Source organism: Dendrobates tinctorius, unplaced genomic scaffold (assembly GCF_039654945.1).
Source record: "Dendrobates tinctorius isolate UK_male_01 unplaced genomic scaffold, ASM3965494v1 ptg000127l, whole genome shotgun sequence".
In the NCBI taxonomy this organism is placed as follows: Eukaryota; Metazoa; Chordata; class Amphibia; order Anura; family Dendrobatidae; genus Dendrobates; species Dendrobates tinctorius.
The window spans coordinates 5,474,042-5,490,227 of NW_027361795.1; the positions used below are offsets into that span (position 1 = coordinate 5,474,042).

Sequence of the window (16,186 nt, forward strand, 5' to 3'; positions counted from 1 at the left end):
CACATTCCAAAACCCTCGTACAGGACATACGTTAAACATCAGACATTTTTTAACGTGCAATACAGATTATGTAATATACATGTTACAATGTCCATGTCCACTTTATTATATTGGAGAAACAACATGTGATCTGAAGACACGGATAAATCAGCATAGGTGCGACATACGGAAAAAACGCAAAGATCTGCCTGTCCCTAAGCACTTTAATGAACAAGGACATACAGAGAAAGATTTGAGATTTAGAATTATAGATTATGTACCGGTACATAGACAAGGAGGGAACCGTACGGAAGTTTTAAAAAAATTGGAAATGAGATGGATATATGAATTGGGGACATTAAAACCGGTAGGATTAAATGTTGATTTTAAGGTACATATGTTTTGAGAAACTTACTTTTTTTGGCTATAACTTTCCATGTAACCTGACTTCTGTGTGATGTATGTGCTATTGATATTTTAATATATATGGATATGTTTATAATTATATCCTTTTTATTTTTTCCAGTTCTATGATGCTGTGAAGAGAGTGACTACAAGGTTATGAAGGATACTTAATAAAAGGCGTTATGTAATAAAATATATATTTTTCATTTTTCTATAGAATGAGTTTTATGGCCATTTCACTGCAGTATACTAATGCCTGGTATGTGTGAAATAGAGTGAATGGGAACTGCATAGAGAGTGACCTCTGGTGGTGAAAGGGTATTCAGGATTGGGTAATGCTGTAAAGAGAGACTATGTGAGGTCGTTATCTCTTGTAAAAACAGCAACACAACCATATTGTCACCTTGGTGGGTGCCTCTAGGGTTTGTGACCATTCCAGGTGTAAATCCGCAACCCCAGGCACTAATACATGTGTTTACATGGAATCAGCAAAAGGGCTGTGGCGCCCTGAAGTAAAATGGCAGTTCTGAACAGTATGTCTAGTGAGCATGCTCAGGCATCCTGCAATGATCGGCCTGCAGTGATGAATCACATGTTGGAGCTGGGCAGCGACTAACACTGACCACAGCTAATTGCCAGCAGTGACAGAGAGCTGCATGGATATGAGTAAAGTATACCAATTTTTTTTTTAACTATATAAGCCTTAGTACCTTCATAGGTTGTGTCATGATCGTTTTTATTGACAAGCTGAGTCTTTTTAAAGCACTGTATATGCACTGTTGCACTTTGTAATCTAGATCTTCGGACATATGCACATATGTTGTATGGAGCACTTGAAAATGTTACTATGGCAATGGCCATTTTGAATATGTAAAACAGATTAATTATGGAAATTGTATACACATGTGTTACTACTATTTAAGTTTGTACTGACTATGAGCACATTGCTTGATAAAGACGGGTCACCGTTGAAACGTTGCCACTGGAGGATCAGTAAAGTATCCACCTTTTTTCACATTTAATTTGAGTGCTGCCTATTTTTTTTACCTTTTTTACCTATATATATATATATATATATATATATATATATATATATATCAAGGAAAAAGGGCAGCACTACCAAAATAATATAGTAGGTGCAAAACCTATTCAGCAGTGTCCAAACAGCCAAATTAACAAAAGGAAAAAAAATAGGCAGCACTCAAATTAAATGTGAAAACAGTGGATACTTTACTGATCCTCAGGTGGCAACGTTTCAAGGGTGACCCGTCTTTGTCAAGCAATGTGCTCATAGTCAGTACAAACTTAAATAGTAGTAACACATGTGTATAACATCCCATTAATTAATCCGTTTTACATATTCAAAATGGCCATTGTCACAGTAACGTATACAAGTGCTCCATTAAACATATGCGCATAAGACCAAAAATCTAGATTACAAAGTGCAACAGTGCATATACAGTGCTTTAAAAAGACTCAACTTGCCTATAAAACTGATCATGACACAACCTATGAGGGTACTAAGGCTTATATAGAGGAAAAAAGTTAATATACTTTACTTATATCCTTGCAGCTCTCTGTCACTGCTGGCTACTCGCTGTGGTCAGTGTTGTTTGTTACCGCCCAGCTCCAACATGTGACTCATCACTGCATAGCTGATCGTTGCAGAGTGCCTGAACATGCTCACTAGACATACTATTCAGAACTGTCATTTTGCTTTAGGGCATCACAGCACTGTTGCTGACATGCATATATTAGTGCTTGGGGTTGCGGTTTTACACCTGGAATGGTCACAAACCTTAGAGGCACCCAGTGAGGTGACAATGTGGCTGTGTTGCTATTTTAACAAGACGACAACATCACACAGTCTCTCTTTACAGCATTAACCAATCCTGAATACCCTTCACCACCAGAGGTCACTCTTTATGCAGTTCCCATTCACTCTATTACACACATACCAGGCATTAGTATACTGCAGTGAAATCGCCATAAAAACTCATTCTATAGAAAAATGAAAAATATATATCTTATATTAACACCTCTCATTAAGTACCATTCATAATCTTGTAGTCACTCTCATCACAGCATCATATATCTGGAGAAAAAAATAAAAAGGATATAATTATAAACATATCCATATACTGTATATAAAAACATCAGTAGCACATACAACACACAGAAGTCAGGCTACATGGAAGGTTATAGTCAAAGGAAGTATCTCAAAACATATGTACTTTAAAATCAACGTTTAATCCTGCTGGTTTTAATGTCCCCAGCTCATATATCCATCTCATTTCCAATTTTTTTAAAACTTCCGTACGGTTCCCTCCTCGTCTAAGTACCGGTACATAATCTATAATTCTAAATCTTAAATCTTTCTCTGTGTGTCCTTGTTCATTAAAATGCTTAGGGACAGGCAGATCTTTACGTTTTTCCGTATATCATATCTATGCTGATTCATCCATGTTTTTAAATCACATGTTGTTTCTCCAATATACTAAAGTGGACATGGACATTGTAACATGTATATTACATAATCGGTATTGCACGTTAAAAAATATCTGATGTTTAATAACTGTCCAGTACGTGGATTTTGAAATGTAGAGCCTTTAAGCATTAATGAGCAGTTCACACATGATAAGCAGGGGAAACAACCCTTCCGCTGAGTATTTGTTGAGGTCAACTGTTTAGTTTGCTTAAAGGACCCAATGTCTGCTTTAATCAGTCTGTCACCCAGACTCCTACTCTTTTTATTTGCAAAAATTGGGGATTTTTTAAAAACTTCTATTTGTGGACATCCCTTACTCAGAATCTGCCAATGGTTCATTATGATTTTGGATATTTGTGGATTAATTACTGGAATGTTATACACATGTGTTACTACTATTTAAGTTTGTACTGAGTATGAGCACATTGCTTGACAAAGACGGGTCACCGTTGAAACGTTGCCACCTGAGGATCAGTAAAGTATCCACTGTTTTCACATTTATTTGAGTGCTGCCTATTTTTTTCCCTTTTTTCCTTATATATATATATATATATATATATATATATATATATATACACAGTGGGGCAAAAAAGAATTTAGTCAGTCAGCAATAGTGCAAGTTCCACCACTTAAAAAGATGAGAGGCGTCTGTAATCTACATCATAGGTAGACCTCAACTATGGGAGACAAACTGAGAAAAAAAAATCCAGAAAATCACATTGTCTGTTTTTTTTTTCATTTTATTTGCATATTATGGTGGAAAATAAGTATTTGGTCAGAAACAAGCAATCAAGATTTCTGGCTCTCACAGACCTGTAACTTCTTCTTTAAGAGTCTCCTCTTTCCTCCACTCATTACCTGTAGTAATGGCACCTGTTTAAACTTGTTAGTATAAAAAGACACCTGTGCACACCCTCAAACAGTCTGACTCCAAACTCCACTATGGTGAAGACCAAAGAGCTGTCAAAGGACACCAGAAACAAAATTGTAGCCCTGCACCAGGCTGGGAAGACTGAATCTGCAATAGCCAACCAGCTTGGAGTGAAGAAATCAACTGTGGGAGCAATAATTAGAAAATGGAAGACATACAAGAGCACTGATAATCTCCCTCGATCTGGTGCTCCACGCAAAATCCCACCCCGTGGGGTCAGAATGATCACAAGAACGGTGAGCAAAAATCCCAGAACCACGCGGGGGGACCTAGTGAATGAACTGCAGAGAGCTGGGACCAATGTAGCAAGGCCTACCATAAGTAACACACTACGCCACCATGGACTCAGATCCTGCAGTGCCAGACGTGTCCCACTGCTTAAGCCTGTACATGTCCGGGCCCATCTGAAGTTTGCTAGAGAGCATTTGGATGATCCAGAGGAGTTTTGGGAGAATGTCCTATGGTCTGATGAAACCAAACTGGAACTGTTTGGTAGAAACACAACTTGTCGTGTTTGGAGGAAAAAGAATACTGAGTTGCATCCATCAAACACCATACCTACTGTAAAGCATGGTGGTGGAAACATCATGCTTTGGGGCTGTTTCTCTGCAAAGGGGCCAGGACGACTGATCCGGGTACATGAAAGAATGAATGGGGCCATGTATCGTGAGATTTTGAGTGCAAACCTCCTTCCATCAGCAAGGGCATTGATGATGAAACGTGGCTGGGTCTTTCAACATGACAATGATCCAAAGCACACCGCCAGGGCAACGAAGGAGTGGCTTCGTAAGAAGCATTTCAAGGTCCTGGAGTGGCCTAGCCAGTCTCCAGATCTCAACCCTATAGAAAACCTTTGGAGGGAGTTGAAAGTCCGTGTTGCCAAGCGAAAAGCCAAAAACATCACTGCTCTAGAGGAGATCTGCATAGAGGAATGGGCCAACATACCAACAACAGTGTGTGGCAACCTTGTGAAGACTTACAGAAAACGTTTGACCTCTGTCATTGCCAACAAAGGATATATCACAAAGTATTGAGATGAAATTTTGTTTCTGACCAAATACTTATTTTCCACCATAATATGCAAATAAAATGAAAAAAAAAACAGACAATGTGATTTTCTGGATTTTTTTTTCTCAGTTTGTCTCCCATAGTTGAGGTCTACCTATGATGTAAATTACAGACGCCTCTCATCTTTTTAAGTGGTGGAACTTGCACTATTGCTGACTGACTAAATACTTTTTTGCCCCACTGTATATATATATATACTCTATATATTTCATAGAGTTCTACATAGCATAATAGCTGCTAAATCAATTGCCGGCTTCTGTAAAATCATTACAAATCCCGGCATGAAATGACACATGGTTTACATATAGTAAACCATTTCATTTCATTTAGTTTTTTATATGTCATTGACTAATAATTAGATTAGGGTATGTGTGTAAAATTTTGGACATGTAGGTGTTAAATTAACGTGTTAATTCGTTGAAAAAAATTGCATGGGCTCCTGCTGTATTTTCACCACCAGAGAGGGAAAGCCAGTGAGTGAGGGCAGATATTAATAACCTAGAGAGGAACCATTGTCTTTGGGCCCCCCTTAGCTAAAAAAAATCTGCCCCCAGCCACTCCAGAAAAGGCGCATCTATAAAATGCGCCTTTTCTTACACTTAGCCTCTCTATTCCCAATGCCTTTAATGGTGACTCATGGGTTAATGTCACCTTGCTATTGAAAGGTGACATTAAGCCGGGTTAATAATGGAGAGGTGTCAATAAGACACCTATCCATTATTAATCCTATAGTAGTAAAGGGTTAAAAAAGACACACACACATTAATTAAAAATTCTTTTAATGAAATAATGACACCAAGTTTTTGACAAAATTTATTATGCTGCCAATCCAAAAGAATCCCTTGTTCTCCTGTAAGGAAAAAAACTGAAAAACCAACAATATACATACCTCTCCGAAGTTCAGTCAGGTCCCCCTCTGCATTCCATCACAAGGGGTTAACTAGTTTACAACCGGGACCAGTGCTAATGCTACCGACCCAGCTGTAAACCACTGCAGAATGAATGAAATCATGTCTGCGCAGGCGCCTCGGCTGACCGGGGATGAACTGATTAGCATGGGAAAGTTTCTGAACTTTTTTCCATGCCTCTGAGTTCACCTCAGGTCAGCTGGGGACTCTGCACAGCCTCAGTGACATCAGCGGTAGTCACTGAGGCTGCCCAGCCTCTCCACCTGACCCGCGGTGATCTGACAGCGTGGGAAGAAGTTCAGTGGCTCTGGCTGATGGGATGACGTGGGATATTAAGGGTGGTAGTCCGGTGGCTCTGGCTGATGGGATGATGTGGGATATTAGGGGTAGTTGTCCGGTGGCTTTGGCTGATGGGATGATGTGGGATATTAGGGGTAGTATTCCAGTGGCTCTGACGGGATGATGTGGGATATTAGTGGTAGTAGTCCAGTGGCTCTGCCTGATGGGATGATGTGGGATATTAGGGGTAGTAGTCCGGTGGCTCTGGCTGACGGGATGATGTGGGATATTACGGGTAGTAGACCGGTAACTGGCTGACGGGATGATGTGGAATATTAGAGTGAATGTGGCTATGCGGGGTGGGCGGGGCTATGCATTCAGCTTTATATATATATATATATATATATATATACAGTATATATATATAATCATTATAATTTGTTATAACTAACCACAGTTAGTTATTATGCCCCGGCAACGCCGGGCTCTTCAGCTAGTTTCATATAAAAACAAACAAACCGCACTATACTCAGAATCACCACTTCAACTGACAATTCTGTCCGGCTTCTTCTGTACCTGGCTTTGGCTGCAGTGCTGATGTATTGTTGGCAGTGCGCCAGCCAATAAGTGACCTTAGTTGCCCTGCTGGTGTAAACAGAGTGCTCTTCTCAGAGTCACTCAGATAATTGATTGGCTGCAACGCTGTCGATGCAATGTCAGTGCCAGAACTATGCCAGACACTAGAGGCAACAGTGCATACTTGCCAGTGGACCTGGGGATGGTGACTAAAGCTCAGTTTGTTTTTCATACCAAATTGCACCTAGTGATGAAAATTAAATGAAAGAAAACAACACTTTTAAAGCAGTATTTCTATTGCATATGGCAAAGGTGCACAACAATTACAAAGGGGTAATTACATGAATACATCACAAGAACCACCTTCAGTACATAAATACATCACTAGAACCAAGTTTTGAGTATTTGAGGAGGATTTGGAGAGTTTTTACTAAAAAAAAAATCAAAGTGAACACACATTATTTCAAACTGAGTTTTTAGAGCAGAAACCAAGCAAATCCTCCTCAAACTCAAATCTCGAGGATTTTTTGAAAGACACTAATAATAATCTTTATATAGCGCTAACATATTCCGCAGCACGTTACAGTTTGCACACATTATCATCACTGTCCCCGATGAGGCTCACAATCTATGTCTTTAGAATGTGGGAGGAAACCAGAGTACCCGGAGGAAACCCACACAAACACAGAGAGAACATACAAACTCCTTGCAGATGTTGTCCTTGGTGGGTTTCAAACCCAGGACCCCAGCACTGCAATGCTATCCACTGAGCCACCATGCAATACATTTGAATACAGAAAGAAGGAGACAAGAGAGCTTTGCGGGCCGCACAAATAGCTTGGCGGGCCACTTGTGGCCCGTGGGCTGTATGTTGTGCAGGCTGGCGTATGGCATATTCATGGAATATGCAATAAAGATGCATAGCACATTTTGCATCATTGTCACATTTGCAGCTCTCTTACTTTCTTTGTAAAATTGTCACTGTATAACCAAAATAAAGCACATTGTCAATAGATAAACAAAAAAAAAGAAAAATGGTTATCTAGCTCACGAGTCTAGCAGATTGAGTGATGAAAGTTGAAACTCCGAGACCAAGCAGTAATGATACCAAATTCAAAAAGGATAAAATGCACTTGGGGTTAATGTTTGATCTTTTATTCAGTCATGATTGAAAAGAGCATTTTGGGTGTGTCATAGCTACAAATCAATCATTACAGCAAGCATTTATAAAACAAACTGACAGTCAGGCAACTTTGGAGAGAGGACATGACAAAGTCTGTTTTTCAAATTGCAAAAAAAAAAGCAGATGTCAAACTGGCCTAGGGTGGACACAATCGAAATGCGTAGGCCTTATGACCACAGCACATGGATATATGAGTTTTTAATCATCACTGAAAAATTTAATTTTTTACCCAAGTTGCTGTCATTTTAGCTAATTTTTAACTTTTCATTAGGTAATTTTTTTTAAATACAAAGTTTTTATTATTTTGTTCTAGTTGCTCTTGGACCTGGGCTACATGGCAACTTTAGCCACGACACATGTCGTGCAGTTAAAAATGTATAGGTTTTGCTGCTACTTTGCAGTGCAATTCAAGAGAATGGGGTCTCATTGCAACGCTGAGGGTATTGTTCTACCGACAGTCCGAAGTCAAAAATTCTTTACCTGCTTGGATTTTTTGCAACTTGCTTGATGCGGTCACAGTACCCTCAGAGTTACAATGTGACCACATTCACTTATATTGAGCTGCCATGTAGTAGTGACACCTAGCGATCTTTGGTTGCATGACCTGTGTTGTGGCTAAAGGGAAGGTGCCATCAAAAAAATTTTTTCAGCAATTGAAAAAATTTAAAGAATTAATGTTTAAATTTTCTTAAAAAATATCATTTGTTTATGATTTAGTAAAATATGAAAAATAATTTCAAAAGATTTGATATTTCCTTTCTTAAACACTACGGAGAGCAGCTGCAGAAATTTGACAAAAACCTAGTGTACAACTAGCTCACATTACTGCACTGCAGTAATTATGGGCTGAATCTGTGACATGTGTGTGATGTCACTTCTACCCTCCCCTTTGTTTGCTTAGGGATAAGAGCGCATGACATTTAGGAACACAGTGCAGAGCCATTTTGGTGACTGCAAAGTTATACTGACAAAGTAGACAGTCAACGAGGATGGCAGGCAGCAACGATTATGTTAGTTGGTGCTACTCGCTGTATCATGCAGACATGCAGGGGGGAGAGGAGTGCATAGGAGGGAAAGTGACCCATGTGGAGAGAGACATGCAGGGGGACAACGAGTGCATAGAAGGGAGAGTGACCCATGGGAAGAGAGACATGCAGGGGGGAGAGGAGTGCATAGGAGGGAGAGCAATATGCAGGGGTGAGAGGAGTGCAAAGGAGGGAGAGCGACCCATTGGGGGAGAGAGAGACATGCAGGGGGGAGAAGAGTGCATAGGAGAGAGAGCGACCTATGGGGGAGAGACATGCAGGAGGGAGAGGAGTGCATAGGAGGGAGAACAATATGCAAGGGAGAAAGCAGTGCATAGGAGGGAGAGCAACTCATGGGGGGAGAGAAACATGCAGGGGGGAGGAGTGCATAGGAGGGAGAGCGACCCAAGGGGGAGAGATGTTGTGAACTCCCTTGCTCGGATTTCTGAGCCGAAGCTCCCTCTGCTCCCTCTGGTGGTTGCTGAGAGTAGTGGAGCTGGCCAGGTGGATGGAGGTTCTCTGTTATGATTGGGTCACCGAAGAGGAAAACAAGACCAAGCTAAGTCACAGAAAACCAGAGAGGTTGGTAACTAAGCGGATTGCAGACCCCTGATCCTAACCGCGCAGCTAGCAGTAGCCGTGGAGCGTACCGATGATGATTCTAGATGCCTCGACACAGCCGGAGGACTAAATAAGCCTAAAGCAAGAAAAGGGGAAATCTAAACTGCCCCAGAGCAGACCCCAAAGGAATAGACAGCCCCCACACATGTATTGACGGTGAGATAAGATGAAAGCACAAACACAGGTAGGAAAATAGGCTGAGCAAATGATGGGGCCCACACTAACTAGAAAGGACAGGAAAGGAAAGATACTGTCTGCAATCACGCCAAAAAATCCTGCAAAAATGTCCAACACTTCTGATAGCAAAAAACCCTGATGTCACTAGACTTCTCCCACTATATCAGCACTCTGGCATATTCTGAGAACAGAGCAAAAAAGAGGCCAATCTAATAAGGGACAAAAAGCAAACTGGCACATTCAGTGACATAGGAATGGAAATTCAGCACAGCCCCAGCCGGGGCTGGCTAACCACACAAACATTGAACAGACCAAACCAAATCAAGTGTGAACAATAGCAGAGAACACTTAGCTTGAGAAGGCAGGAACTGAACTGGATACTAGAACCTCAGGAGGCAGGAAAAAATCACCAGCATGGGGAGAGGGAGTCGGCTGTCTTAAATCCAGTCTGAGACTCCAGATGTCCAATCCTCGTCCTTATTATCAGGTGGCAGGTCTCTGTTAATTACATCAGCTTCATTACCTCCTGCCACCACCAGAGGGAGCCCGGAACGAGAACTCATGACTCCTCTGTCAACACAACCAGCTCCTTCACCAGAAACCAGAGGCATACCAGAAAATGAGTTCACAACAGTACCCCCCCTTGAGGAGGGGTCACCGAACTCTCATCCACGCCACCAGGCCGATCAGGATGGGCCCGGTGAAAAGCACGAACCAATCTATCGGCATGAATGTCAGAGGCAGAGACCCAAGAATTATCCTCCTGGCCATAACCCTTCCATTTAACCAAATACTGGAGTCTCCGTCTAGCCAAACGAGAATCCAATATTTTCTCTACCTCATATTCGATATTGCCTTCAGCCAATACAGGGTCAGGAGATGCCGCCATAGGAACTACTGGCTCAACAAACCTCTTCAGCAGAGATTTATAAAACACGTTATGGATTTTAAACGTAACTGGAAGAGCCAATCGAAAAGAAACCGGATTAAGAATCTCCAAAATCTTATAAGGTCCAATAAATCTTGGCTTGAACTTTCGAGACGCAACCTTCATAGAGATATTCTTTGACGACAACCAAACCATATCACCCACTTTAAACCGGGGACCAATGGTCCTATGCCGGTTGGAAAACCGCTGGGCCTTTTCCTGAGAGAGGGACAACTTATCCACCACTTGGTCCCAAATCTGCTGCATTCTCTCTACCACAGTGTCCACACCTGGGTAGGCTGAAGATTCCACTTGCCCTGAATAAAATCGAGGATGAAACCCAAAGTTACAGAAAAAGGGCTACATCAAAGTGGCAGAACTAGCTCTATTGTTTAGTGCGAATTCGGCCAAGGGCAAAAATGAGACCCAGTCATCCTGATCAGCAGATATAAAACATCTCAAATAGGACTCCAAAGTCTGATTTGTTCTCTCAGTCTGCCCATTGGTCTGAGGATGAAACGCAGAGGAGAAAGATAACTGAATTCCCAAATTGGAGCAAAACGCTTTCCAGAATCTGGAAACAAACTGGACTCCTCTGTCCGACACAATGTTCTCAGAAATCCCATGCAACCGAACCACCTGTTGTAAAAACAAGGGCACCAATTCTGAGGAAGATGGCAACTTTGGAAGTGGTACAAGATGGACCATCTTAGAAAATCTATCACAAATCACCCAGATAACAGTCATCCTCTGAGAGACAGGAAGATCAGAAATAAAATCCATTGAGATATGGGTCCATGGCCTCTTGGGCACCGGCAGGGGCATCAACAACCCACTAGAACGAGTGTGCTGTTCCATGCATGTTTCTAGTTAAAGAAATGTATTTATGTTTTTTCGCTTGTCTCTGCTGCCATCTACTGGCCAGACCATTTAGTTCCTCGGTCTTTCCTTGTTCAGCCTATGGGGAGGGGCTTCTCTTCAGCCTCTTCTCTTCCTGTTTGCTCAGTCATCGGCAGACATCTTACCTGAGAGAACTGTTCTCCCTCATGAGCTGAGGAAGCAAAGTCTTTTGACCCGCAAGTAGCGACTCCAGAGACAAGCTCCATGCAAGAGACTCAGTGTAATGTTTGAATCGTTATCTACGGAATAAACCAACATTGTTCTTCATCACAACGCGTGTATGCTTATCTGAGAAGCTGCTAAGGGTCATGTCTGCCTCGCTTATTGGATACACAAAGGTAGGAACTTCTCTCACTTACATGTCTGCATACCTTTAATCGCCATTAAGTGGGGACAGAACAGTCAAAAGACTAGCTTGTCGGCCCATACAAGTCAAAAGACTAGCTTGTCGGCCCATACAAGTCAGAAGACTACTTTTAAAGCTCATAAGCAGCTAGAAAACCTCCTTATAGCCCAGCACCCCAGCTACAGATCTCCATCTGCCCCGTCTCCCTATGTGTAATCTGCCCAGCAACAAGCCTCGCACACCAGTCTGCCTGCAGCAGTGCACGTCTGGACAAGCCTAGAAGTAGCTCCACCACCTGCCACATCTTGCAATAACTCTGCTCGTACTGTTAATGAGGACTGTCTATGCACCTGCTGTTTCCTTCTGGCCACATCGCTCCTAAAGGCCTGCAGTACTCCATACCTCATTACCGCGCATCAGCGATCCGCGAACCCCCAAGTTTCGCCAAAGCCACTCTGGGAATCTCATCCGGGACCTCCCGCAGAGCAGCACAACGATTTTCGGACCCCGATTCAAAAGTTGAATTTTTTAAAGAGACAGTACACCTTTATTCAAAATGGCCGAAAAAGACCTCGGACAGGTCCCTACTGATGAAACAGTGCAAATACAACCTGATACCGTCCACGATGAAGCCCAGGAGGCAGACCCCACATCTCAAGCAGACCAAGTCACCCGACCAAAACGTTCTGCCAAACCAACTATAAAGGTGCTTGAAAACTATCACAATATGAAAGATGAGCTATGTGATCACCTGGAAGAACAGTGGGAATGCGTCACCTCTTATATGTCAAGACTCGAATCCTCATCAGGCAACGCCGCAAGCTTGCAATCCGTCATGGAGCGGCTGAACACCGCCCGTGAAAGGTACAAGAGACTATCAGCAAAGTACATCGCTCTTCTAAAAGATTTTAATTCTGATGAAGCTCTTCCAGACCTCAGTGAGGCGCTAGAGACGGACAAGGAGAGAGACGCCAAGGTCCAACATGCCATAAACAAGGCTGAACACCGTATCTCTCACCTGCAAGAAACCAGGTCACACCGATCGACCTCATCTAAACGTTCCTCTCGGTCATCCAGGGCATCGTCCTCAAGAAGTTCAACCATGAGCGACAGGATACTAGAGGCCCGCATAAAGGCAGAGGAATCCAGAGTGAGACGTTCTTTCACTGAGAGAGAAGCTAAGGCAGAGGCAAAAAGGGCAGAAGCAGACATGGAAGCAAAAAGGGCAGAAGTGGAAGCAAAAAGGGCAGAAGTGGAAGCAAAAAGGGCAGAAGTGGAAGCCAAGAGAGCAGAAGCAGAAGCGGAGGCTCAGCTGAAGATTCTTCGGTCACAGATGGAAGAGGAGGTCGCACTAGCTAAAGTGAGACTACTTGAGCAGGCGTTGATCCAAGGTCCTGATGCAGCTAACTTGCCACCACTGGAATCAGACGATCCAGTCAATCGCACGAAAGACTATGTACTAAACCAGCTACCTGTAGCAACCCCGGTCTACAGTACCGTCCAAGTCGACGACACCAAAACCTCCAACGTACTCCCAGAGATACCTTCTCAAACACAGTCACCACAAGATGGCAACCAAGTGTTTCCTGACCCACCTTTACAGCTCAAGCGGTATTCGTCAGATTCTTCAAGGGCTAAACCACAGCTCAACCCTGCAGCAACATCATTCTATCCGGGAACAGCTCATCCATTCACGCCAGGCGGCCCATACGCCCCAGGGGCATCACGAGTCGTCGTGGCAACGAGTGGTGAGAAGTCGGATATGTCCGAGTTCGCCAGGTTCATGGTGAGCAGAGAGCTAATCAACACCAGTCTTACGAAGTTTGATGATCGTGCAGAGAGCTACAGGGCCTGGAAAGCAACCTTTAAGGCAGCCATCGCCAATCTCAACCTAACTGAAGAACAGGAACTTGACCTCCTGATAAAGTGGTTAGGTCCAAGCTCTTCAACCCGCGTCAGGAGCCTCAGAGCGGTCCACGTGGGACAAGCAGAAGCAGGTCTCGCTGCCGCATGGCAAAGGCTGGAACGCACCTTTGGCAGCGCAGAGGCAATAGAGAAAGCCCTATTCAAGAGACTGCAGGATTTCCAAAAGATCAACCTTAAAGACGTCCACAAGCTGCAAGACCTAAGTGACCTGCTAATGGAGCTGGAGCTCGCCAAAAGAGACCCTCGTCTGTCTGGGCTGTGCTATCTGGATTCAGCCCATGGAGTAAACCCGATCGTGGTGAAGCTGCCATACAGCCTGCAGGAAAAGTGGGCAATGTCAGTATCAAGATACAAAGGAGTGAACGACGTTACCTTCCCTCCATTCATCCACTTCTGCAGGTTCATCGATGAACAGGCCCAGATGAGGAATGACCCCAGCCTCGACTTCCTAGAGTCCAACGCTTCGACAGCCGCACCAACTCCTGCGCCAAGGTATGAAAACACCACATACAAACGCAGAGACACTAAGAGAGCTGTGAGCGTTAGGAAGACCGAGCTACCGTCACCTGCAACGCCCACAGACGAACAGAACATCGTCTCAACACGAGATAAATCCTTTAATCGTGAATGTCCCATCCACAAGAAGCCACACTCGTTGACCAAGTGCAAAGGGTTTAGATCCAAAACCCTACAGGAGCGCAAGGAGATCCTCACAGAGCTCGGGGTTTGCTTCAAATGCTGCGCATCACTTGAGCACATGGCCAAGGACTGCAAATCCACAGTCAAGTGTGGGGAGTGCCACAGCGAAAAGCATGTTTCAGCCATGCACTCAACCCGAATAGCTAGAGACACACCGGCTGCAGTCACCACTGCTCCCGCTCCAAGTCATGGCGGGGAGCCACAGAATCAGACCGACACCGCCACAACTGTCTCCTGCTCATGCTCAGAAGTATGTGGAGAGGGCCGCATGGAGAAATGTTGCGCCCGAATATGCCTCATCAAGGTTTACCCCGAAGGACATCCAGAAAAGGCAATGAAGGTGTATGCCATCATAGACGACCAAAGCAACCGGTCCCTGGCAGGAGCCAAATTCTTTGAAGCCTTCGGAATTAGTGGACCATCAGAGCCCTACACCTTGAACACCTGCTCAGGCCGCATAGAGACTAGTGGCAGAAGAGCCCAGGGATTCATCGCTTCTCCTATCAACGGGAAGACTGAAATACCTCTGCCAACGCTAGTTGAATGTAACCAAATACCCAGCCATAGGAGTGAAATTCCTACCCCAGAAGCTGTACTTCATCAGCCGCACCTGAAGCACCTCGCAAGCGTCATCCCACCTGTGGACAACAACGCGGAGATTCTACTCCTGCTCGGCAGAGACAACCTGAGGGTACACAAGGTGCGACAACAGTGCAACGGACCTGACTACGCACCATACGCCCAGAGACTGGACCTCGGATGGGTAGTCATAGGAAACGTGTGCGTTGATCGATCAGAAATCGACTCCTTCAGGACCTACGTCCATGGAGACGGACGCACAACCTGCCTAAGGCCATGTCCTCATCACTATGAAGTGAAAGAGAAGCCCCCAGACTCAATACAGCTGCCTGACATCGCTTCTTCTCTGCGTACCGACAACTTGGGAAGATCAGTCTTTCACATCACCAAGGACGACGATAAAGTAGCCTTGTCAGTGGAGGACAGAGAATTCATCGACATAATGGACCGTGAGTTCTCTAAGGACAAAACCGACCACTGGGTCTCTCCATTACCCTTCCGATCCACCAGGGTAAGACTGCCAAACAACCGAGACCAAGCTCTGAACAGATTCAACTCTCTTCAACGTTCAATGAACCACAAACCTGAAATGAGGGAGCACATTGTCGCCTTTATGGACAGAATATTTCGCAACAACCACGCGGAACCCGCTCCTCCCGTGAAGAAGAACGAAGAGTGCTGGTATCTGCCTTCATTTGGTGTCTACCACCCACGGAAACCGAACCAAATCAGGGTTGTCTTTGACTCCAGCGCCAAACATGGAGGCGTATCACTCAACGATGTCCTCCTCACAGGTCCCAACCTGACGAACAACTTAGTAGGAGTGTTGCTGAGGTTCAGGAAAGAACTCGTCGCCATCACTGCCAATATCGAACAGATGTTCCACTGTTTCCTAGTCAGGGAGGACCACCGGAACTTCCTCAGATTCCTGTGGTTCAAGGACAACGACACCAACAAAGAGATGGTGGAATACCGAATGAGAGTCCATGTCTTCGGGAACAGCCCTTCACCCGCAGTAGCAACCTACGGTCTCCGAAGGACCGCATCAGAGGGAGAGTCTGAGTATGGCACAGACGCAAGAGACTTCGTTGAAAGAGACTTCTATGTAGACGACGGGCTCAAATCACTGCCCACTGAAGAAGCAGCCATTGATTTGCTCAAGAGGACC

At 44.1% G+C, this 16,186-nt stretch overlaps 1 protein-coding gene across 4 annotated transcripts in view; it reads left to right on the top strand.

Annotated features, from left to right (window-relative positions):
- EPS8L3 (EPS8 signaling adaptor L3) overlaps positions 1-16,186 on the top strand; it is a 265,613-nt gene that overhangs the window by 183,413 nt on the left and 66,014 nt on the right. The gene's annotated exons all lie outside the window — the stretch shown is intronic.